Source organism: Hippopotamus amphibius, chromosome 14, assembly GCF_030028045.1.
Source record: "Hippopotamus amphibius kiboko isolate mHipAmp2 chromosome 14, mHipAmp2.hap2, whole genome shotgun sequence".
NCBI lineage: Eukaryota > Metazoa > Chordata > Mammalia > Artiodactyla > Hippopotamidae > Hippopotamus > Hippopotamus amphibius.
Window position 1 is genome coordinate 53,141,272 of NC_080199.1, and position 24,727 is coordinate 53,165,998.

At 33.8% G+C, this 24,727-nt stretch overlaps 1 pseudogene; it reads right to left on the minus strand.

Annotated features, from left to right (window-relative positions):
- Positions 1-4,496: 4,496 nt before the first annotated feature.
- LOC130835617 (breakpoint cluster region protein-like) lies at positions 4,497-5,523 on the minus strand (annotated as a pseudogene).
- Positions 5,524-24,727: the final 19,204 nt, after the last annotated feature.

The following is a 24,727-nucleotide window of genomic DNA, read 5'->3' on the forward strand; positions in this document are numbered from 1 at the left end:
TCCAACTTATTCATTTATAACTTTTCCAGGTGAATCCCAGCCTTTTACAAAATACGATGTCCTATGAGACTTGCTGTTTTTAAGCTCATGTAGATTAAAAATGCTAAATTGGTCCATCATCAACTACAATACAGAATCTAATTCACGGAACACAGTGTCTGAAGGTCAAAATCAGATGATACCATGAGAAATTTCAGAGAAAAGATTTTTCTGTTTATGTTGAAGCTCTTGCTTATCATTTTCAATTTTCTAGAAATTTTAATAAAACAGGTGTGGGAGTTACCTGTGTGAGTTACTGAAGTAAACATTTTTTTATGATTTCTTACAGTATGTCTGTGTTTACCATTTTTATGCCATTGTGACTCTATATATCCTTTATTTCATCATTCCCTTGGTGCTGTAGCTTATTTTTCAAGTTAAATAAAAACACTAGCAAAGAAACAAAGAAAGTGCTGTAATCTTCTGACCCTCGTGCTGACAGTTCCATATATTTTGAAGTAAATAAAGATATGGAATCAGAATTATGAAACAAGTGTGCACTTCAGAGAGATGTTTCATAAATTTATTGCTTGACTGTGTAGTGCAACTGCCATAGTTTTTGATGGACAAGGACATATATCTGGAAAATGAAACAAAGATAGTGGCTCACTGTAATTCAAAGATAATAACTACTAGAAGATACAATTATTCAGCAAATGTGAGATTATTGGTTTCCTAGGGATTTATTAATTTGACATATTTTAATCCTTGCCTGCTGTAAAGAAGAATATTGTCACTCAGATGATGGGGTCTCGCTCATTTTGTAAACTGTTCAGATCATCTTTTTCGTTTATATCTGAAACTCATCCAGCAGTTGGAAAAAGGCCCCTGCTGCACAGCAGTCAGTCACCTGCAATGAATGTGAGAGCCCATGTCCAGGCTTCAAATGTCACCACATTGCCATCTTACTGTGAATGACTGAAATTTACTTCCCGTTGTTAGTGGTGCTGAAAATTGCAACGGGTTTCTACAGTTTATAATGTATTGTCTAAACTGAAAACATTTCCCAGATTGAATTGACCTTTTAGAAAACAGCACTTTCATCCTTAAAACGCAGGACGGTTGCAATATTTTATTTAAAAAGGTTATTTAGTTATAAAACTTGGAGAAAGGGTAAGGAATTAGAACTGAGTCTATCTCTCCATATAATGCATTGCTGTCAAAAAATACAGAACAAAAACAACCGATGGCAAAAACGACCCAAATGCTGAGAATAGTGCGCTGAAGAAACCACATCTTTCCTGTCTCAATAGAAAGGAGCAACACAAGGGGTGCATGCCTTTTTTATCCTGTACTTTTTAATTAGTCTGTCATTTTGTTATCAAAGAGGGAGGGGGATATTGCGAAGTGTTGGATTTCTCTAAAAAGAATATAAATCTTAGAAAATGTATCCACAGAGCAGAATACTTCCTCTTCATCCTAATGCATGTGTGTGGGGGGGCGAGGGTGAGGGTGGTAAAATGCATAACAAAAAAACACAGAAGAAGAAATATCAAGAATGTATCAAAAACAATCATTTCACTAGGTGAACAAATAAGTAAAGGAAAACAAAATTTGAGTAGCCCAAATAATTTAAATGAATTTGACTTTATGTGGTTTTACCGCAAATATGGTTCACAAGGCTAGAAGAGAAAATACAGCAAATCATTCAAAATCATAGAGAGAATACTTGATAAAATATAGTCAAATTGAAAAACTTCTCTGATTCTCTCTCTTTTTTTTTCCTTTTTTTTCTCCAAACACTTGGTTGTTTACCATGGTGAGAGAAAAAATGGAGTATCTCCTGAGTCAAATGTTTTGAATAACAAAATCTCAAAGAAATTTTTAAAGTATTTTAAATGCACTGAACACTAAAACTGAGTTAAAATTTTTTTAAACAAATGTCTTTTAATGTTTAGAAGACACTTGAGAACTTTTTAGTAGTTTAGGATCATTTTTCTAAACATAATTACCATCAAATCATCACAGTGTTAAAGTCCATTGCATTTCACTAGAGTTTCCATTTCATCCTTCCTAAAAGAAAGAAAATACTCATCTTCTTAAGCCTTTGTATTGTGTTTCCTTCAATCCTGTGTCCTACAGTTTCATGAATGCATTTGTGTAACTTTTTGAACTCTGGTTGTGATCCCTTGAGAGGCAGGAATATATCTCCCTGTTTGGTTTGATTGTAAAAAGCACAGAGCAAACATGGAACTCAGATAAAAATTAATAATGGTGAGGTTGATGACTATAATTGTGATTGTGATTTCAGTAAAAATTTCATAAAAGAACTGCTTAAAGATCAATATAATATTGATACTTTAGGTAGATTAGATAATAATAAATAACTACTGTTGCAATTGCACATAGACTATAGAACAGTATCAGTTAACATTGAGCTAATATTACATGCAATCATTTAAAGTTTTTTGGAACTACCCTTTAATCACATATAAAACTAGCAATGTATATGATTGATATAATTTTTAGGGAACTCAGGGGTTATGTAGGTTAGTTTCTATAAAAATCCTTGTATATATGGTCCGTGTATTCCATAACTTTACTAGAGATATATAAGAAAGTAGATTATTAAGCAGCTCTAACCCATATAATAAATAACATGTTTTGAATACCTACTTCCTGCTTAAACAATGCATTAGGTGCTGTTAAACAAGCTCTCATTGTATTCACATTAAATATTTTCAAACCATGAGACTATAGTAAGAAATTTATTTTAAGATCTTGCCTATATACTATATTAATTTTATTTTATGGGGGGGTCATCTATTTTATTATTTCCACTTTTATCTATTTTTCACTTTATTTACTCATATTAAATATTTGAAGGTGTTAAAAAACTGTACACTTAGACTTGGTAAGAAACATGTACTGAAGAAGAAGACTTTTTAGTGAAGTAAATAAGCAAAATTTTAAAATTGCTAAATAAAAATATGATTTATCATAATTTAATGTCAACATAATGAACATAGTTAAGACAATTTTAACAACTTAAAACATAAAATTAATAAATCAAGCAGAACATGATGCAAAATAGAGTAAAAAATATGGAAGTATGTTTAAAGCAGAGTCAATTCATGGATTGATAGGATTTATAGAAGCATAAAACAAAAAGCAGAGGAGATGAAATTGAGAAGCACCTGATGACAAAGAAATTACAGAGGAAAGGAAATCCCTAGGTTTGACATGGTTCATGAGGCTTCATTATGGGGAGGTTATTCTGAACGATAAGTAGAGGAATGTAAAACATACCCAGATTGCAATACAAAATAGATTCCAAAGAAATCAGGAATGAAGCTCATTTTTTTCAGAGGTAAAAACAGTGAAAAGAATCTGATATATGTGGAGATTCTCACATGCATTGCTTAATTCTAGAAAGCAATGTAGCAGGATTATTAAAGGTGTAAAGTAAAAAAGATATTGAACATAGTTTTCTATACTCAACCAAACTGGGGTCAATGTTTAAGAGTAAAAACAAAATTAACCTAATGACTTTCCCTAGGAGACACCCCAATTTTCCCTACAGCAATATTTTTTAAAAAAAGGATTCAAGGTAAAAAATGTGAACTATAAGAAATAACAGTACCAAGAGATAGCAATAATATATTGAGTTAATTCTAAATTGATATTGATTCATAGTGCAAAATAATTGATTACAATCTAGATATAAAAGTCAAAATGCTTGTGACAAGGGAAATGATTACGGGAGAACAGAACATTCTTGGCCTTTTGTGGGGAGGATACAGGCCATGACTAATAACATATTTTGATAGGAAAAAAATAAAATTTTCAAATGTGTTTAGATGGATAAGGATAAACATCAGTGATGCAATAAGGGAGTATTAACACACAAAGTAAAATAAGAAAATTAATTTTGAAAACAAAAATTTCAGGTACATTTCTTAGAGTATCTTTAATGAAGATTTGTTGGTGATAATCTCAATCAGTGGTGAAGGGATTTTTGGTTATCTAAAAACACCTACATATTACCTAATTTTTATATTTTTTTAAATTTTTTATGAAGCAGCAACAATGTTTATTCAAGACAGTGTAGACAGTGAGGGAATTTGACCTGGTTCCCTTTTCCCCTGGGAGGGTTCATATTGATGAGTAATCCAGTAGAAATCTTTAAACTCTGGTAAGTTTATGAAAACCACTCCCTTTGTCTTGTCCCAGCCAGGCCTGCAGTCTGAGACCTGCTGGCTTGGGGTGTTCTCTGATGGCTGCATGGAAAATTACAGTCTGAAGCCAGCACAAAGCTTGTAGGCCCTCAGGGTATCCAGAGCTGCCTAGGCCACTTGGCTTTTTGCCTTGGGTAGTTGTCTTTTGGTAGAAGGTCCAGACTTTAGAGGGGGTGGCTCAGTTAATCCTCAGGAAGTTTCAGTTCCTGTTCTGCAGATGGTCTATTTTGCCAGGTTTCTAGGCTGTCCTGCCTGAATCTTGGAGATGGATTTGGGCCTTTAGACTTTGGTGAAGAATATGATACTCTGTCTCTTGCTGTTTGGAGCAAGGAATGATCTCCAGATGCAGGGAGTACAGCAGCACCTGGACCTGGAACATGATTTCCAGAGACCAGCTGTCCTGTAATAGAGATGGGCTGGATAGTGTTGGCAGGGAGCTGGATCTCTTTTCTGAGGGCCCAGAGTTTTGTGGGGCTAAAGACCATGGCAAGGTTATGTAGGCACATCTTGTTCACCATTTCATTTTCTGCTACTATCTTCAGATGGTCCAGAAGGAAGTGGCCTCTGGCTTTGGGAATGACAGCAGAAAGTTAAGCATGCAGCTCTCCATTGCAACTGGGCCTGAAATAGGGATGCTCTTGGCTAAGTTGGGGTAGAACTTATTGGTGGAGAGGGCTCTTGCAGCTAGTGGAAGTAGAATTTCAGCATCCCAAGGATGGTGTTGACTTCCATTTCCTTCATATTGACTGACACATCCTTGTTTTGGCCATCAAAGGCCACATTCAGGTCCTGAATGTTGATGACCACTCTGAATAGGCAATAGATGCCTACTTCCTTCATGCCCTGGTGCTCAATCTCCACCATGCACTGGCTCATGATGTAGGGCACCTTGGGCCTCTACCTCTTGGTGACCACAGTGACCATGGCAATCTTGACTCTGAACACCCCCTTCTGTTTCAGGAAGGGACTCACTTTGAGCTCAAATTCATTGCTGGTGAACTTGAGGGAGAATTTCACTTTAGTTCCACTCATGGTGATAATGGTGAGCTGCTACTATCTGTCCATCAAGGCCTGGGGAATATAGCTGGAGCTAGTCCTTCCCCATGATTCTGTCTGCACTCTCACTGTTCTCCTTGGTGATTTTCATTTTGTTGTACCACTTTTTATAGCACAGTATCTTCAGGGTCTGAGAACCTTCCAGCTCCATCTCAAACTTCTTATTCCAGGCTGGTTAAGCTGTGTCCTTGTAGAGACACATCTCTGCTTCATTCACAACATATCTAAAAAGATAGATGATAGATAGATAGATAGATAGATAGATAGATAGATAGATAGATAGATGATAGATGATAGATGGTAGAGTATTTAAATTGATTTTTCTCTCAAGATTTCAAAGATACTATTCTACTGTATTTAATTTTTAATATTGCTGTAAAGTAGTAGTTCCTTTTCATCATTCTGTAGGTTACCAATCTTTTTTTAACTTTTTTTCCCCCTGGCTTACCTTAAAGTCTATTTTCTTTTCTTTTTATTTTTTTTTCTGGTCTTTTTAATCCACTATAGTTTCACTAGAATATTTTGGTATGAAGATATTCTTGCTTCACTAGTCCTGCTTGAATTAAGTTTTCTTAATCTGAGACTTGCATCAAGTATGAAAAATTCTTAGCCATTATCTCCTCAAATATTACCTACCTCAATTCTTTCATTAGCTCCCTTTGATCCCTTTGGAAAAGACAGACATTTGTCTTTTCATTCTATTCTTTATGTGTTTTAACTACTGTTCCATATCTTCTATTTTTCTTTTTTTGCCCCCTGTCTGCATTTGGATACCTTAAGATTTAACTTTCATTTTATGAATTTCATGAAGAGTTTTTAAAATATTCACTGAGTTTTAAGTTCAATAATTATATTTTAAAATGTAGAAGTCCTACCTTGTTCTTATTTAGCTACTTCTGGTTAGTTTTTATTTTAATTTATATATCTTCCAATGTGAAATATTTCATATATACATGTAACAAAATGACTATTGACACTTCACATTGTATACCAAAATAAATTCCAGATGGATTTCAGATAAAAATATGAAAAATAAAAAGAATAAACCTTTTAGAAAGTTTAGAAGGTAGAAGTCTCTTGTAACTGGTAGTTTTGTAATATGTAAAGAATCTTAAACAGGACACAAATTCTACTCTTAAAAGTCAAAAGTCAAATAATTGGGTGATGTTAAAATTAGAACACCTACTCATAAAATGACAGAGTGGGAAAAGATTCTATAACAAACTACTACAAATCAATGAAAATGCAGCACAGTAGAAAAGACAAAAAACTATTTGACTAAAGTGTATACCCAAATGAACTATAAACCTGTACTCAACTTTGTCATTCCTCAGGAAGATATGTCTGCCTATTTATCATCTATCTATCTATCTATCTATTTATCTATCCATCTATCTATCATCTATCTATATTTTTAAATAAGAATTTTATTTCTAAATTGGATTGAGTAGTCCATTGCAAGCCAATGGTTGCACAGGGAATAGCTAGAAATGCTAGATAATTACAAAATTATATTTTTGAAGACATCAGAAAATAAGAAAAAATGGAAGACAATGAATTAAAATTATGAGGACAGAATCTTTTAGAATTGAACTGAAAATTTCCATTTGCCTTTAATAATGTGTAGGTATGAGGCTGAACATCTGGGGGTGTCCCAGGCAGAAGGCAAAACTGGATCAGTAAAACATCAATAGTGCTTTAGGTAGCTACATGAACTTGCAGCCATTTGGCAAGTATCACAGCTGCTTTGGGAAAAATTCTGGAGCTAAGCTAACAACCTGTTAAAAGGAGGTTAGAAATGTTTAGAGTGCATGAGTGCTAAGGAACTGCAAAGTTAGCAATTGCAAGCTGTGAAAGTTTGAGCCCTAGAAGGAGAAGATTGCCAGAAGTCAACTAAACCTTATCAAAATTTAAAATCAGCCTTAACCTACTTTAGTTCTTGATTGGGTTAATGTGATCAACTCCTCATTCTATCTCCCTAATAAAGGAAAGGGTGGACCCACTCTGAAGAAAAATCACTGGAGTCTCTATGATCTGTTTAACCACAAAGTCTATCACTTATTATAAACTTAGTAGTCATTTGAATATACAGGATCTAATGACCAATATTCAAGAAGGAGCAAAAGTAGGTAGAATACACAGTAGCAAACATTTTACAAGTAGCAGAAAAGGACTTTAAAATATCTATGATTATTAGGTCTATAAAATAAATAGATGTATAGCGACTATTAACAAAAAGATAGACCATTTCAATTAAAACTTTAAATGACAGTTGAAAGAACTGAATCTGATAAAATGCATATAGTCAGATCATGGTGCTAGGAGAGTTGTTTATTCAGATACACGGCTTACTCAGACACACAAGATAGGTTATCAAATATAATGGTGGAGAGTTGTACAAATTTTACTCCATGATAACACACATACCTGAGTCTTGCCTTACATTTCACAATGGCATACACATGTTGCAACAGTGTTTTAAGGTGTATACTTACATGTGTTCAGACATGTGAAAACCTAAATCAAAATTGAAAAAAAAAAAAATCTGAGTCAGAACAGTGACAGATTCAATAACCAAGGAAGTGACCAGAAGTTACATCATATGGCAAAGGTGAAGGGATTTTGCGGGTGTAATTAAAGTCCCTGATTAGTTGACTTTAAGTTAATCAAAGGGTGATTATCCTTGGTGGGCCTGAATTAATCAGATGAAATCTTCTAAAGAGGGTCAAGAGATCAGAGACAGAAATCAGACTCACTTGTTGGGCTAGAAGAAAAAAGCAGCCATGAGATATAAAGCAGGACTGAAATCTGCTAACAAGCATGTGGGCTTGGAAGAGGATATTGAGCCTGCATTGAGATCTTAACCCCAACAGCACCTTGAATATTTGCAAGAGCAGAGGGCCTAGTCAAGCCAGGCCTATACTTCTGGCCTACAGAAATTGTGTAATCTTAAAAGTGCACTGTTTAAACTGCTAAATTTGTGGTAATGTGTTATCCAGCAATGGGGAAAAATATATATAAATTGATATGGATATTGAATTAAAATATCAAGATATAAACTAATACCAAAAAAGTGCTTTTTTTTTTTTAGTTGAAGCATAGTTACTTCACAATATTGTGTTAGTTTCAGGTGTACAGCAAAGTGATTCAGTTATACATATATACATTATTTTTTCAGATTATTTTCCATTATAGGTTATTACAAGTTATTAAATATTGTTCCCTGTGTTATACAGTAAATTCATGTTGCTTATCTGTTTTATATATAATAGTGTGTATCTGTTAACCCCATATTCCTAATTTATCCCTCATGCCACTTTCCTTCCCCTTTGGTAACCATAAGTTTGTTTTCTGTGTCTGTAAGTCAGTTTCTATTTTGTAAATAAATTCATTGGTATTATTTTTTAGATTCCACATATAAGTGATATCATATAATATTTGTCTTTCTCTGTCTGACTTCACTTAGTATGGTATTCTCTAAGTTCACCCATGTTTCTGCAAATGGCAATATTTCATTTTTTATGGCTGAGTAATATTCCATTGTGTATATTTATATAGAACACATCTTCTTCATCCAGTAATCTGTCAATAGATACTTAGGTTGCTTCCATGTCTTGGCTATCGTGAATAGTGTTACTATGAACATTGGGGTGCATCTATCTTTTCAAATTAGAGTTTTATCTTTTCTTGGTATATGCCCAGGCATGGGATTGCTGGATCATATGGTAGTTCTACTTTTAGTTTTTTTAAGAAACCTCTATACTGTTCTCCATGATGGTTGTACTAATTTATATTCCCACCAACAGTGCAGAAGGGTTCCCTTTTCTCCACACCCTTTCCAGCATTTATTATTTGTAGATTATTGGATGACAGCCATTCTGACCAGGGTGAGGTGATGTCTCATTGTGGTTTTGACTTGCATTTCTCTAATAATTAGTGATATTGAGCATCTTTTCATTTGCCTGTTGGCCATCTGTGTATCTTCTTTGGAGAAATGTCTATTTAGGTCTTCTGCCCATTTTTTGATTAGGTTGTTTGTTTTTTCAGTATTGAATTGTATACTTTGGAAAAATACACAATTTTCCAAAATATTTCATATTTTGGAAAAAATATGCTTCATTTTTGTGAAAAGTATAGTAGTATATGTTTATGTATATGGCCATATAAATATAGTACAATAATCCCTATTCTTCACTTCTATTGCTAGAAGTGAAGAATAAAAGTTCAGATTTATAGAATAAGGAATTACATTGTTAGGAGATTATTCAAATGACCATAATAAACCTCCTTTGAAGAATAATAGACAATCCCAATTGTGTTATATTTAATTTATATTATTAAGGAATGCTTTTAATGGGTTTTCAGTAGAAGTGATATTTGATTACAGCTTATTCTGTTTTTGTATTCTTATAAATTCTCTTTTTTACATATCTTTTTCTCTGTCTCTCTTTCTCACACACACACTCACATGCACTAACTTAATCTTCATATGAGAGTGAGAGATAGATTTTTAATTATTATTATTTCCATTAATTAATTTATTTATTTGGCTGTACCAGGTCTTAGTTGCAGCACACAAGATCTTCGCTGACACGTGCAAGATCTTTTAGTTGCAGCATGCAGGATCTTTAGTTGTGGCACGTGGGAATCTTTTAGTTTTTTGTAGTCACATAACAGAGTCACAGGTGGTTAGGAAAATTGTCCAAGATCACAGAACGTGACATGGCTAGGATTTACAGCCAGACAGTCTGGCTCCAAAGTAAAACAAGTCCTTATGTTTAATATAACACTAGTTTTGCCTTCTGAATAAGCATCTAAAATGTTAAATCAATGTTAAAGAATTTGAAAGTTATCTGTGCTTCAACACATTTAGCAAGGTAGGTGATCAAGGTGAGTGAAATTATTTTCATCTAAAATTACATGTAACTCTAAAGAGACTGATTTTTTTTATTCCCTTTTCAATTCTCACTAAATGCAAAAGATAACTGCTCTTCTTGCCCAGTGTTTTCTCTTTTAGATATAGGAAACACAGAACATAAAACTTGACTCCAAGGAGAAAAGAACAGAGAACAGATCCATTGTTGGCATAACACTTGATCTATATCTAATTTTCTGGGTGAAATAAAATTTTAAAAACATTTTTCAATGTCCCTCAAAAAATTGTTTCTCCAAAGGTAGCCCTTTTGGTAAATGTTTTTCAACAGAATTTAGTATCCACTGAAAGGCAGCAAAAGGAAGCATTAAAACTACCTTGTGCTTCTCCCCCAAAATGCTATTCTTTTAGCCTTTTCCCTACACAGGGTGGTCATTTGGAACTGAACAACATAAAATACTAAACATTGTAGTGCTGAATGCAGAGGAGGGGAGAGAGAGAGAGAGAGAGATTAGTATGCCTTCTTACAAGATCATTTAAAAGATTCTGTGTGAACATAAACAAAAGATCATTTGTCTCTTGTCATAGAAAAGAAGAGAGAGACATAGAATTGTTCTCTTCAATTCTCCCTCATTCTATTTTATCCCAGTGCTTATATCCTAAAGTCTGTCCATATTTCTGGATACAACTGAAGGAGTTTCAGGACAGTTTTCACAGAGGGTATGATAGGTTTTAGAAGTTTTTTTCTTGATTGCCTTCATTATGTCTTCTGTGCTTAATCATGGCCTTCCTTGTATCAGTATTTTCCCCTTTCATACATGTCTGCTTAAATAGATTTTAAGCATGAGTCCTTTCAAATTATTTCCTAAATGAATAAAATCACATAGTGCAACATAATTAAATCCAAACAACACTTTAGGAATAGGAAAGCACATTAGAGAACACGATTAATTAACTCTTTCGTGCCATTAGTTACCTTGTCACTGTTGAAGTGTTCCAAATAGCATAATCATCTACTCATTTTTCCTTTAGGGACTTGAAAAGCAGACAAGCCTTAGTAAATTGAAAGGAAAACAAATTGACGATGATGAAGTACAGCACTAAAAAATGATGGAGAGTGTTAAACAGCTAGAGGACAGATTTTGTTTCATTCCACCAAAAAAATAAAAAGGGAATTTGAAGTGAAAATTCTAAGTGTTGAAAATTACATTTGACATCCCTTTTATTTCAGAAGATGCTGCCGTATGTACATGCTTTCACTGTTCATATGCAAAAATCTATTTTATATGTCTGTTAAATACATCTTTGCTATGCATACTGTTTTGGATTTTAATGTTTTATGAATATAGTTTCCCTGAACAATTTTAAAGCTTTTTAAGGGCAGGGAGAATGGTCTGTGCATCTCTGATTGTCCTCAGTACCCTGGACAGTGCTTTGCATACCAAGAAGCTCAATCATTGAGTGTGGATCTGTGATTTGTTTGTTTGAACTGATCCAGTACATCTATTTGACCTTTCATAGGCTCAAAGTCTCATAACTGATCTAGCTGCTTTATGTTTCATTAAATTTCATAGACATATATATACTACCAACTAAAATAGATAGCTAGTGGGAAGTTGCTGTATAACAAAGGGAGATCAACTTGATGATAGGTGATGTCTTAGAGGGCCAGGCCAGGACAGGAAGGTGGGGAGAGATTCACGGGAGGGAGGGGATATGGGGATAAATGTATAAATACAGCTGATTCACTTTGGTGTACCTCAAAAACTGGTACAAGAGTGTAAAGCAAATATATTCCAATAAAGAGCTAAAAAATTTTTCAGTTATTAATATAACCAGGATAAAAAAGCCTTCACATATACTAGAACATGTGAACATTTTAATAATCTCACTGCATACTCTTCTAGAGAAACACTTCTAATATAAGATTCTCCAGCAAAGGTGAGGACTTAGATACAACACTAGTTATATACACTCATCTTGACTATAATGCTCTGTAGTTGCCATGAATTTAATTCAAGGCCTGATGGTTGTTACTGTTGCAGATAAAAAGAGGCCCATCTTACATGATAAAAAGCTTCCTAGTGTAGAGAACATGTTTATAAAACTAGCAAAAAAGTAATTTTCATTAAAAGTTACATAATTTTAATATTTTAAAAATATTTTGTTTCAAAATTAAAAATAAGGGAATAACCACTATTAAATAATTACAAAGTTAGAAAAAATTTAAAAATATCATTACCTTTCTCTAATTTGTCTCCTTTAATTTAGGATTACTATAGAGCTTAAAGAGGGGTATACAAGGTAAATATCATGCTGTCATTCTTGAACTAGATGCAAATCTCTAAACTATAATATTAAAAAGGAAGCTATTTTATAAAAAGTTTCTGTTGGACATACCAAAGTAACAGTCTTCTAAAATTGTAAGGGTAAATGTGACAAATCTGCATTTCATAAAAGAGATAAGAAAATTCAGGGCCTTCAGTTGTTTTTCATTCATCTCACTTTACCCTCAGAAAGACTGGCACTTTAGTTAGTTAGTATTTTAGTTTTTTCAGAACAAAGACAGTATATGAATAAAAATTAAAAGAAAAAAACAGCAGCCAATAAATGTTATTGTATGGAAGAATTATTTCTGTTGTCTAGCTCTTTCAAGAAAAGTTAGTTAAGAATCATCCTTTAGTATCCATTAGGGATTGGTTTCAGCACCCTCCATGAATATCAAAATCCATGGATGTTCGTCTCATATAAAATGGAATAATTTCATATAAGCTATTCATAACCTCCCATATATTTAAATTATCTTTAGATTACTTTTAATACCTAGTAAAAAGTAAATGCTATGTAAAGAGTTGCCAACATGCAGCAAATTCAAGTTTTGCTTTCTGGAACTTTCTAGAATTTTTTTTTAATATTTTTGATCTGAGGTGGATTGAATCCATGGATGTGAAACCTGAGGATATGGAGGACCAATTGTATTTACAAAGCAGTAGTTTAATGAATTATAGATAACAAGATACCTGCAAACTAAATGAAAAAGACTTCATCAGATCAAGAAGAACAAGTTCAAGATGAAGCCTCATCATAGATCAGATAAATAAACCCAAAGGTTTACAGACTTTTCTTCATTCCTGTAAAAAAAAAAAAAAATAATAATCCTGCAATTACTTTCTGGACTAAGTCCCAGCCAATCTCTTTTCTTGTGTAGCTCTAATAAAGTTACTCCTGGCTAATCTTTCTTCTATCAAATTAAATACCTTCTATCCTTTCTCCCTGCTTCAAAGATCATTAAGACATCTGCACTGGATTCTAAAAAAAAAATTCTTATACTGCTCAAATTTTTGCCAAACTCTTGTTTTTCCCTTATTGGAATTATAAACTTAATGATTGCAAGGAGAGAAAAAAATAATGCTACTCATAATATTTTGACAGATCAACATTACTAGGACATATTATATAATTTCACTACGTGGACCAGTTTGCTAATCTCACCTGTTCTATGTAGCTTTGAATAAATTTTCCTGTCGAATCTGTGCTTTTATGTCTGTACTTTAGACTGAAATCTTGAATCTCTCATTCTTTCCTAAATGTATGTGTGTCTCCTCTCCTACCTTTTGACTCCCTCGAGGATATAGGAGGTCCAATCTTGTATTATTTAGAGTCCATTTTGCTGAATATCAAACAAATCTTAAGGTGTCAGGTAGAGGTGTATAGCAATAGATGGGCAAATAGTAAGATTATAATAATGTAAAATTTAAATAGTAAGACAATATTTGAACATGAAATGATCTGGCTTTGGTCTACATAAACCATGAATTGACATTTTCCATATCAATTCCATATGTATGCTTATTTGCAAATTGTCAGGAGCTTCAGTATTGGATTATATGATGTTTTTGTAATTACTCAATGCAAAGTTTTATGAAAACATTACTTCATGTTTAGATTTATATCTAACTTATTTGATGCACAGTATTAATTTGTATAAGTGAAATATAAAAATATCAAAGTTAAAAATAAATTTGTATGTCATAATTAATTGATTTTTCCTGCAATTTACTTGCATCTCTACAATTGAATAATCAAGATATTACACCTTCATATAATAAAGACTGAGTAAAATGGAGGTTTTATTTCACCTCTTCCTCTTACTTCAACGTACCCTCTAACAGACTGTTTTCCGATCTGTGGAATAAGCAAGATAAAATGACAGTTCCCTCTGGAGTGTATCAAAACATACCAGAGCAATAAAAACTATGATAGCAAAGATTAAGGTTTCTGACCCCAATTGTGGCATCTCAGCTTTTTAGAGATTCTGGCCTCACTATCTCTCCTCAGTGCACAGGGCATTTCACAAACATTTTGAAACTAAGAAATCTCTCTTTCAGAATGGAGCCCTAGGGATGATTTAAATCTTTTAACCCATTGACAAATATCTCCATCCTGAAGGATTAATTGACCATTCAGTCAATAAACTTTTGAAGACTTGAAGGGAAATTACAGACATTCACGTGGAACACATGGGGGGCATATTAAAGGGACAAGCATAGGATTTTATTTAAAAGAGGTTACAACTAAATCATGGAAATAAATGATACATGTAATCAGAATAGATATAACCCTTATAAGAATAAACTGACTGTTGGACTAGGCATTCTTTCCTAGTGGATTTATGTCATTCTGTTAGACTCAAAAGCGGATTAGCATTCCCTTATGGATCCTTGCATATGAAAGATAAGAAATAATTAACTATCTATAGAATAGAATATAGTCAGTGCTAAGTGACATAAAAAAGTACAAATCAATATCATGGAAAATCACAAGAGAAAGTGGTTACTTTCATGAAAAACATCAAGTAAGACTTCCTAGGGAAAGTGAGACTAGAGAAAATCTTGAAAAATTGATTAAACTTACTTATGGGAAGTGGGTAAAGAAAAATCCACTCACAAAGAGAAAAACCAAATGTGGCAGCAGTATCAAGGCCTTGAGTGTCAAAGAGTTTTATTTCAATTCTACAGAAGAGGATTTCCAAAATTGTTGTGCAGAACATTAATGTCCATTGAGACATAAATGGATATTGCATTAAAAATGAGTAAAGAGTTCTCTGGAAGAGTTAAATTAAAAATCAAATACTCAATAGATCTAGAAATCTATAGCACTAGTGGTCATGGAGTAGAGACTATTACTATTACTACCACTGCCATCCCTGCCCCCACTGCTGCTACTAAATGGAAGCTGAAACCAGTGAGGTGTGAGGATGAGGTACTGTGGGTTTATGAGTATGTAAGTAGTCTGATTGATGTGGTATCTTGAAAAGGTAACTAGCAGTGTCAAGATGAAAACAGTAGATAGAGTGATTTTTCTGAAACAGAGGCCTGATGCCACTTCTCTAATTGTTAGTACTCTGCAGTGGCTTCTCAACTTTGAGGAAAAGCCAAAATCCTTCCTTATGTTGACCTTTGAGACCCTTGGTCTAGTCTCTATTATCTCTTTTTTTTATCCCCTCTTCTCTCTCTCTCTGCCCTCTCTTCTCTCCCCTCCCCCCAATTCTGTTACACACACACTACTCTTTCACCACACAGAGAATCTTTACACTCTGCCTTCCTATTCCTGTTCCAGGGAACATTGTTTCCCAGATTTATGCCCAGCTCACCTCCCTCAAGTGTCTGTTCTAATTCACTTTAACTTTATTTAAACAACCATTCCACTATAATTTTCGTCTAGCTCCCAATCCTTTTACCCTGCTCAGCTCGTATTTTTCACTCATCATCCCACTATAGGCAACACACTAGTGACAGTGCCAATAGAGCAGGGACAGAGAAACTTCTGTATCCTCAGGTGTGTACTAAGGTACACAATAAATAGGTACTGAAGAAATGGAGAAGGAAATGGAGAGAAAACTAAGGATGTGGGCACTAATGAGAAAGTGTTTTGTAAAAGTGAATGTGAGAGGAAACAAGGGCTTAAACTTAGGTGGAAATAGATGAGACAGGAAAGATGAATACTTAACTACAAACAATCATTTGGACATGTATTATGTTGAAAAGGGATAGGCTGTAAAGGCAGATGGTCTCTGTTTCAAATCCTAGACTCCAAACTCCATAGTTGTGTGACCAAATGCAAAATACCTTATGTCTCAGAACCCCAATTTTCTCCTCTGTAGAAAAGGAAATGTCTCCTTTTCAGATTCCTGTAGGTCATAGATAAAATGAATGTCCAATGTTTGACCTAGGTGCTACCACTGGCATCTTTACGTTGTCACATACTTGAACATATTATAAAAATAGGATTAGAAGTTTTATCTGCATTGTCTTCACAAGAAGATTTTAAGTTGTGTAAAGTAATTCATAACCTTTATATCTTTTGTTATGTCCATAGTTCTTAAAATGGCCCTATTTTTATACGATACTGAAAATAAAATAATAAAAACTCCCATTTCTTGAATATCCATGTTCTGATTTTAGTATTAATCAAATAAAATGAAGTATTTTTTATTGAAGTATAGTTGATTTACAATGTCTTGTTAGTTTCAGGTGCATAGCACAGTGATTCAGTTATACATATATACATACATATACATGTATGTATATATATTCTTTTTCTGATTATTTTCCCTTGCAGGCTATTATAAAATATTGGGTAGAGTTCCCTGTGCTATACAGTAGGTCCTCATTTGTTATCTATTTTATATACAGTACTGTGTATATGTTGATCCCATCCTCCTAAATTATCCCTCTCCCCTACCTTCCCCTCTGGTAACCATAACTCCATTCTCTAAGTCTGTGAGTCTGTTTCTGTTTTGTAAATAAGTTCATTTGTATCATCTTTTTTTTTTTTGAGATTCTGCATATAAGCAATATCATATGATATTTGTCTTTGTCTGACTTAGTATGATAATCTCCAGGTCCATCCATGTTGCTGCAAATGGCATTTTTCTTTTTTATGGTTGAGTAATATTCCATTGTATATATATGTATGTATATACATTGTATATGTATATATACCATATCTTCTTTACCATTCATCTGTTGATGGACATTTAGGTTGCTTCCATGTCTTGGCTCTTGTAAATAGTGCTGCAGTGAACATTGGGGTATATGTATCTTTTCAAATTATGGTTTTCTTTAGATATATGCCCAGGAGTGGGATGGCTATATCAAATGGTAGCTCTATTTTTTAGTTTTCTAAGGAACCTCCAAACTGTTTTCCATAGTGGCTGTACCAACTTACATTCCCACCAACAGTGCAGGAGGGTTCCTTTTTCTCCACACCCTCTCCAGCATTTATTATTTGTAGACTTTTTGATGATGGCCATTCTGACCAGAATAAGGTGATACCTCATTGTAGTTTTAATTTGCATTTCTCTAATAGGTAGAGATGTTAAACATCTTTTCATATGTCGTTGGGCCATCTGTATGTCTTCCTTGGAGAAATGTCTGTTTAGATCTTCTGTCCATTTTTTGACTGCATTCTTTGTTTTATATTGAGCTATATGAGTGTTCATACATTTTGGAAATTAATCCATTGTTGGTCACAACGTTTGCAAATATTTTCTCCCATTCTGTAGCTTGTCTTTTCATTTTGTTTATGGTTTCCTTTGCTGTGCAAAGGCTTTTAAGTTTAATGAGGTCTCATTTGTTTATTTTTGTTTTTATTTCCATTATTCTAGGAGGTGGATCCAAAAAGATATTGATGCAATTTATGTAAAGGTCTTTTCTGTCTATGTTTTCCTCTAAGAGTTTTATAGTATCCAGTCTTACATTTAGGTTTTTAATCTATTTTGAGTTTATTTTTATATGGTGTGAGAAAATGTTCTAATTTCATTCTTTTACATGTAGCTGTTCAGTTTACCCAGCACCACTTATTGAAGAGACTATCTTTTCTCCATTGTGTATTATTGCCTCCTTTGTCATAGATTAATTGAACATAAGTGTGTGGGTTTACTTCTGAAAATGAAGTATATTTATATCTAATATGTTTAACATCTTTGAAAGTGGACTCAGAATAGTAATATGACTTGCCCATGGTCACACAGCATATAAATAAAGAACTGACATTCAAATTAAAATCTTTCTGGAATTCTAATTCATGTCACTTTGTTTTCATATACCTGCTATGATATTTTACAGTTGTTGAGTTGACCGCTTTTTCCCTGGTCCATCTTTGTCATATAACTTTTCAAAACTTCAGCATCCCCATTTCTTACTGCATTTTATACCACACATAAAATGGCTATTCATGTTACCTCTTTCTTCACAGACCTCTAACAACTTCCTACTTTGCTTTGATCCAAAAATAAATGTTAGATTATGACCTTTAAATGTTTACTCCAAATTGTCGTCCCTCTCTATTATTTACCATCTAAGTTTATGACACTTTGAACATAGCTCTACAAAAGCTCTGCAGCTCAGAATCAGTGGATATCAAAGTATGGAAAGGGTTTAATTAAAAAAGTGTAAACTAACATAACTTGGAGAATATTTTTCAAATGCCTGTCCCATTTCCTTAACAGATGTTCCCAGTCCTGGAGCTCCAAGCAGGAAATTTTTTTAAACCTCTTCAGTGATCTGGATATATCCCTCACTTCTTACCTCATGGCTGAAAGTGACCGTCTAAGACTAAGCTTTTTCATGATTTTCTCTCTATATTATCAGTGCCTAGCTTAATACCTATGTAGCAGCAGTACATCTACAAATCATGTCCTTTCCCACTTGGCAGGAATGAAACAGAAAGAGAGAGGAAGGAAACAAAATTCTTGTCTACGACAGTTAAAAGTTCATTAATAGATGTGTTAGAAGTAGACGAGTCTAAGAAGAACATCGTGCAAGCATTTTCTGAGAGAAGGGATTTATAGGTAGGCATCGGAAAGACATATAGTGAGCAAAATGTATTTAAGATGGAGATGCTCATTCATAAAGGACAGAGCAAACTGGTGTGACTGGAAAGTAGTGGCACATATATATGTTATTCATTTAAACAGATAAGTTGAAAAAAAGTATAGCGTTCCCACTATTCTTTTTTCTAGTTCAGATATAGCATCATGGGATTTGAGGCTCCATGATTCTCACATTCTAAATGTTTTCAAGCTGAAATATTTTTATTAAATGTGCATATTTTTTATGTTGCAGTGTATTATTCCCATCTCAATAACAGGCATAACTCTTTGCTAACTACCCAGCTGAACACACGATTTTCCTATTTTTTGCCTTTATATCTTTTTACGTGTTTTATCTGTCTGAATTGGCTCCCACATACCTGGCCTCCTTTTGCAGAATTCAGCAAAGGTTTTGCCTCTTCAGTAACCTTTCCCTGATCCCTGCAACCTTGGCTTAAAAATCTCTGTCTTATGCTCTCACAGCATAACACAATTTACCCCAATATACAAATCATATATTGTGGTGCTATTGCCAGTTTGCTTATCTGTCTCAGCCATTTGGGGATACCCTACATGAAGGTAAGGGTTTTTTTTTTTTTATTTTATTATATTTGAAACTTTTATTTCACTGCTCAAATGCATAGTAGTTTCAATTGTAGGTACTGGTTCTAAGAAGAAAAGCTAAGTAGCAATAATTTAAATATCATGCTTAGAAACTAATGGTAATGGGAAACTTGCTGAAGCAAAATTGGGGGAAATTACTCCCAGTAAGTTGAATAGAAATATGAAAGAGATATCTTTTTCTCTGATGTAGCATCTGCTCTGATAAAGGAGTTGGGAATGTTATTAAATATCTTTTTAAGTATACAAGAAATGAAATACCCAAATAAAATTTTAGTGTGCATTCTCAATTTCTACTTAGTTTTAATTTAATTTTAGCTCTTTTTTGAGTAGCTAAATGGTTTTCCCTGGTTTATCATAAAACATATATACATTCATTTAAATTTATTCAATATTCACTGAGAAAATGCTATACCTATTGATTCTGAGAGCACTTGCCTTCTGATGAATAATTCTCTTATGTTACAAGATGATCCAGACCTTTGTTTGTTAGAAATGATGAAATAAAGATATCCAAATTATCAGAGATAAAATTTATCTCAAAAAGTGAAATATATGTATTTATTTAGTTTAGGAGATAAAGCAAGATGAATGAGGCACATGCATCCATCATCCTGAGTGTCTTTGAAGGATGATGTGCAGATTTTGCAGTTTTCCTATCATTAGGCTTAGTGTTTATTTATTAACATTTCTCTCTGATCAGTTTTAATTCCTCATGTAATAATATTATTATAACCTGTTACAACATATGTGTTAAATTAACTTTGTCTTATTATGACACATAACTTGATATGTAGAGTAAATAAACTTTTATTTATTTTATCAGAGAAAAAGAGGTATAGTGAAGAGCCTCCCCTGCTGGCAAGCTCAGCCCCAAGAAAATATTGTGGATTAGTACTCACTTGGTTAAAGTCAATTACAGGGGCAGCTACTTTATTTGCAGGCAAGTGCCAAGCTCTCATAAAGGCACTTCCTAGGTATGATAATTATAAAATTAGATGAAAACATTTATTAGGTTCACAGCAAATCCTTTATGAAACAGAAGATGCTGGAGCTGAAACACAGCCAGATTTGGTAACAGCATGCAAACAACCTTCAGAGTCAAAAATCACTCAGAAATGTCTAATCCCATAACTGTATCAAAGCTGGCAGGCGCTCACTACACAGAAGATTAATTTGGGAGATTTAGAGGGGATTTTAAAGATAACCTTCTGTGCCAAATATGTTAAGAGCAATGTGTCTTTGGATAAAAATACTGTATATTTCACAATATATAGGAAAGATGGAGATACAAAATGTGAACAGGTAGAAATTCTCAACCTCAGAGTAATTATATAGTTTTCATTAGGCTTCTCTGTTTATACTAGTGGAGTGGAATCTGTGTGAGAGCAGGAACACAAAATCAGAATCATTTCAGTTCATATACAATAAAATGGAAATAGAAGGATGGATCACAACCTAAAGATGTTTGGTGTACAACAGCAAAGAATGTACAATGGTCCTAGGAAACATTAATGAACTTGAAGGCCAGTGTTGGTAAAATCTTTTGCTCCTGCATCCAAAGTTTCTCAGCAGTGCTAAGAGCTGAGTCCTGTCCTAGCACCCTGCAAGCCAACTTAATCTTATGTGAAAACTTCAAAACCTACCATGTCTTCCAGGGATTTCTGAATCATTTCCTTAAACAACTAAAATTCAGCAAGGGAAGGGGTTTATAGAAAAAGTGAGAATATATGCTGAACAAGAATATATAACCAAAATACATTCAGTCTCACAAAGACATGTCCAAAGTGACATTAATCTGATTTACAGTTATAAGATTCTGTGGATCAAAGGAGTAAATGATTTCCTAAAATTATATTATCCTCTAATATGTATTTTTGCTTATGTGAACTTGAAAACCTCAGATTAAAAATGTCACACAAGAAATGTGCAGAAGGAAGACCTAAGGACAATATAACATTTATTAGTGGTCCAAGGAAAAGACACTGATAGTTTAGAAAATATCTTATGATATTTTCTTTAGAATATGGACAAAATACCATTAGAAGGATGTTAGAAAGAGCATACTTAAGCAAAGCAAACAGATTGACAAAAACATTATATCTATATCTTTAGAACTTCCTAATCCTCTACTGCTTCCTAAAAGCAGACAAAAATGGGTTAGCGCATGCAAAAAAAAAATAATATTTTTATTTCATTAAGCTAACTTGTATTCACTCCAGTGGCATACAATCAGTTGTACATAAGGTCTTATTTCTGCCTCAGCTTCACTCTTTTCCTTTTAAGCCTATAAGCTTTGATCAGTTTCTTCAACCAAGTCTTTGTGAATATTTTCAATAACGTTTTCAATTTCCGTTTTTGAACATACCTAGCAAACCCAAAGCAGAAGCAATCCAGCAGACTGATTTCTTTGTTCCTATACCTGAGCAGTTGAATCCAACTGGAGAAAATCGCAAAATCCTCAGAAAATTGCCTCTGTAAGTTAAGGTTCTCTGAGCTCAATAGGACCATTTACCCTGCTCACCAATTCTCTGTTCTAAGGTTTTTCTCCATTTTCCATAATATCTAATCAAACCATATCTTATCTCCTTACCTGCCCTACTCTATTACCTTCCTACTCATACTCAGCAGAAAATCTTGTCTCCTACTTCTCAGAAATACAGACAGTCAGTTAAGAATTTTTTCAAATTCCTTATACCTCATTTATAAAAGTGATGGTACATTGCAACTAACTTCTTTTTCTCATTATGAGAGTAAATTTCTCATTCTGACTGAGGCTAACTCATTTACTTGTTCTCCAGATCCCATGAATGCTATACCAAGAATTTCATTCCAATTGTTAAAACTTACCCCATTATTTTCTATACTTTCTTTTTCTACTTGAATTTTTAAAAAATCATCATGTCTCTCCCATTTGTTCTTACACATCAAGACTTCCCCAGTTTTATTCCCCTCTGTATTTACCTGGCATTGCCAAGCTTCATGAAAAAAAAAGAAAAAAACATTAAAGATCCTTTCATCTCTTTCCTCTTTTCCCATTTATTGTTCAGACCATGGCAATATCCAATTTCATCCTTTAGTCATCCACTGAACAAGACCTCAGCAAGACTATTACTGAATTTTTGTTGCTGTACCCAATAAATACTTAGTACTCATTTATCTATTCTCCAGGGAGTATTTTATATTGTAAACCATAACCTCCTCCTTGAAACCAAAATTCTCTGAGCTTTCTCAATCTTAAACTCTTTCAGTTCCTCTCTTACCCCCTCCTAGATTGCCTCTTCTCAGCCTCCTTTTGGATTTGCCTTGGTAAACTCATCTATTCACAGGATGTTCTCACCTGTATGCTGATGGCTTCTTTGACAGATTCTCTGAAGTACCTGTTACTCATTCATGCCACCTCACTCACTCAACACACTTATAACATGGTGTTCTGCACACTAACATATAAAAAAGATGAATGTAAAATATTTAGATTTGCTACCAATCAGAGGTCATCATTTTACGATGTTCCACAAAAATATTTTTAACAACAAAAATAATTTATTTGCAACACAGCCCAGTACCCATCACTTCAATAGAGCATAGGAATAGAAAAGTGTCACACTGCAAGCATTATTTAGTCCAAGGCAGAGCTCCATGCCTGCCAATAGAGCAAACCCATCTCCCCCAGAGACCCATGCCCAGAGCCCAACTGAACACATAAATAGGCAAGCCCTGAGGTTCTTCTGGAAGTACGGTTAGAGAGGTATTTTGTAGTGACTATCCTGTCTATTAAGGTTTGAGTGATAATCAAAAGTTTAAATATTAAAGGCCAAAATTTAACATGCAAGAAAATACCTGTGAATGACTTCATGATCTTGTGTTAGGGAAGAAAATAAAAAGACGTATTTACAAAGGTCTTGTAAAAAAAGACCTTTTTACAATACTTGTAACTGAAAAAAAGATTACTATCCAGGGTTTATTAGTAAAATATTTGAATAAGTAAGCAAAATAGGCATAATAGGCAAAATAAACTGACATTTCACAGAAAAAAAAATCCAGATTTTCTCAACATGTAAAAAAGTATGCATTGTCATTACATAAAACTGAAACACAAATTAAAATCCCAGTGAGATGTAAATTAATATCCAATATATTTTCAGATGTTAAGATGTCTGAAAACACCAAAATTTGGCAAGAATGTTAAACAATGGGACTCTCACCCTGGCATTAGACAAATTCTGACATCAGGCATCTTCTCTAGAAAAACCCTTACTCATGAACACCAGAAAATTTGTATAAAGGTGCTTTAAATTGTACTGTTAATAGCAAGAGAATAAGAAAATCCTAAATGCTCTCCAAAATTAGAAGATATAAATTGCAATGCATTCATACAAAGAACACAATGCAAACATGAAATGAAGGAAATGGAACTCTGTTCCTCATTAAAAGTAATCTTGAAAATCATGCTATTCAAAAACAAAGTTACGTAAAACTTTACTAAATAAGAAAAAACAAATAAAATAAAGATTTTTGGATATGTACGTGTGTATATGTGTATACTAGAAAGAAAATCAAAAGAAGGTTTGCACTACTAAATTTAGCCTTATACCTAGTACTAGGGCTATGTGAGAGAGGAATATTGGATTTTTTTAGGACTACATACTGAGCTTCAATCATACTGGTACTGTTCTGTTTCATAACCTGATTTGTGAATGCATGAGTATTTTTTAAGCTATTTATTGGAATATAATTGCTTTACACTCTTGTACCAGCTTTTGAGGTACACCAAAGTGAATCAGCTGTATTTATACATATATCCCTGTATCCCCTCCCTCCCACAACTCCCTCCAACACTCCCTGTCCTGGCCCTCTAAGGCATCACCCATCATCGAGTTGATCTCCCTTTGTTATACAGCAACTTCCCACTAGCTATCTATTTTACAGTTGGTAGTGTAAATGTCTATGATACTCTCTCACTTCATCCCAGCTTTCCCTTAGCCCACCCCCCCAACCCTGTGTCCTCCAGTCCATTCTCTGCATCTGCATCCTTGTGCTTGCCCTGTCACTGAGTTCATCAGCATCATTTTTTTTTAGTTTCCA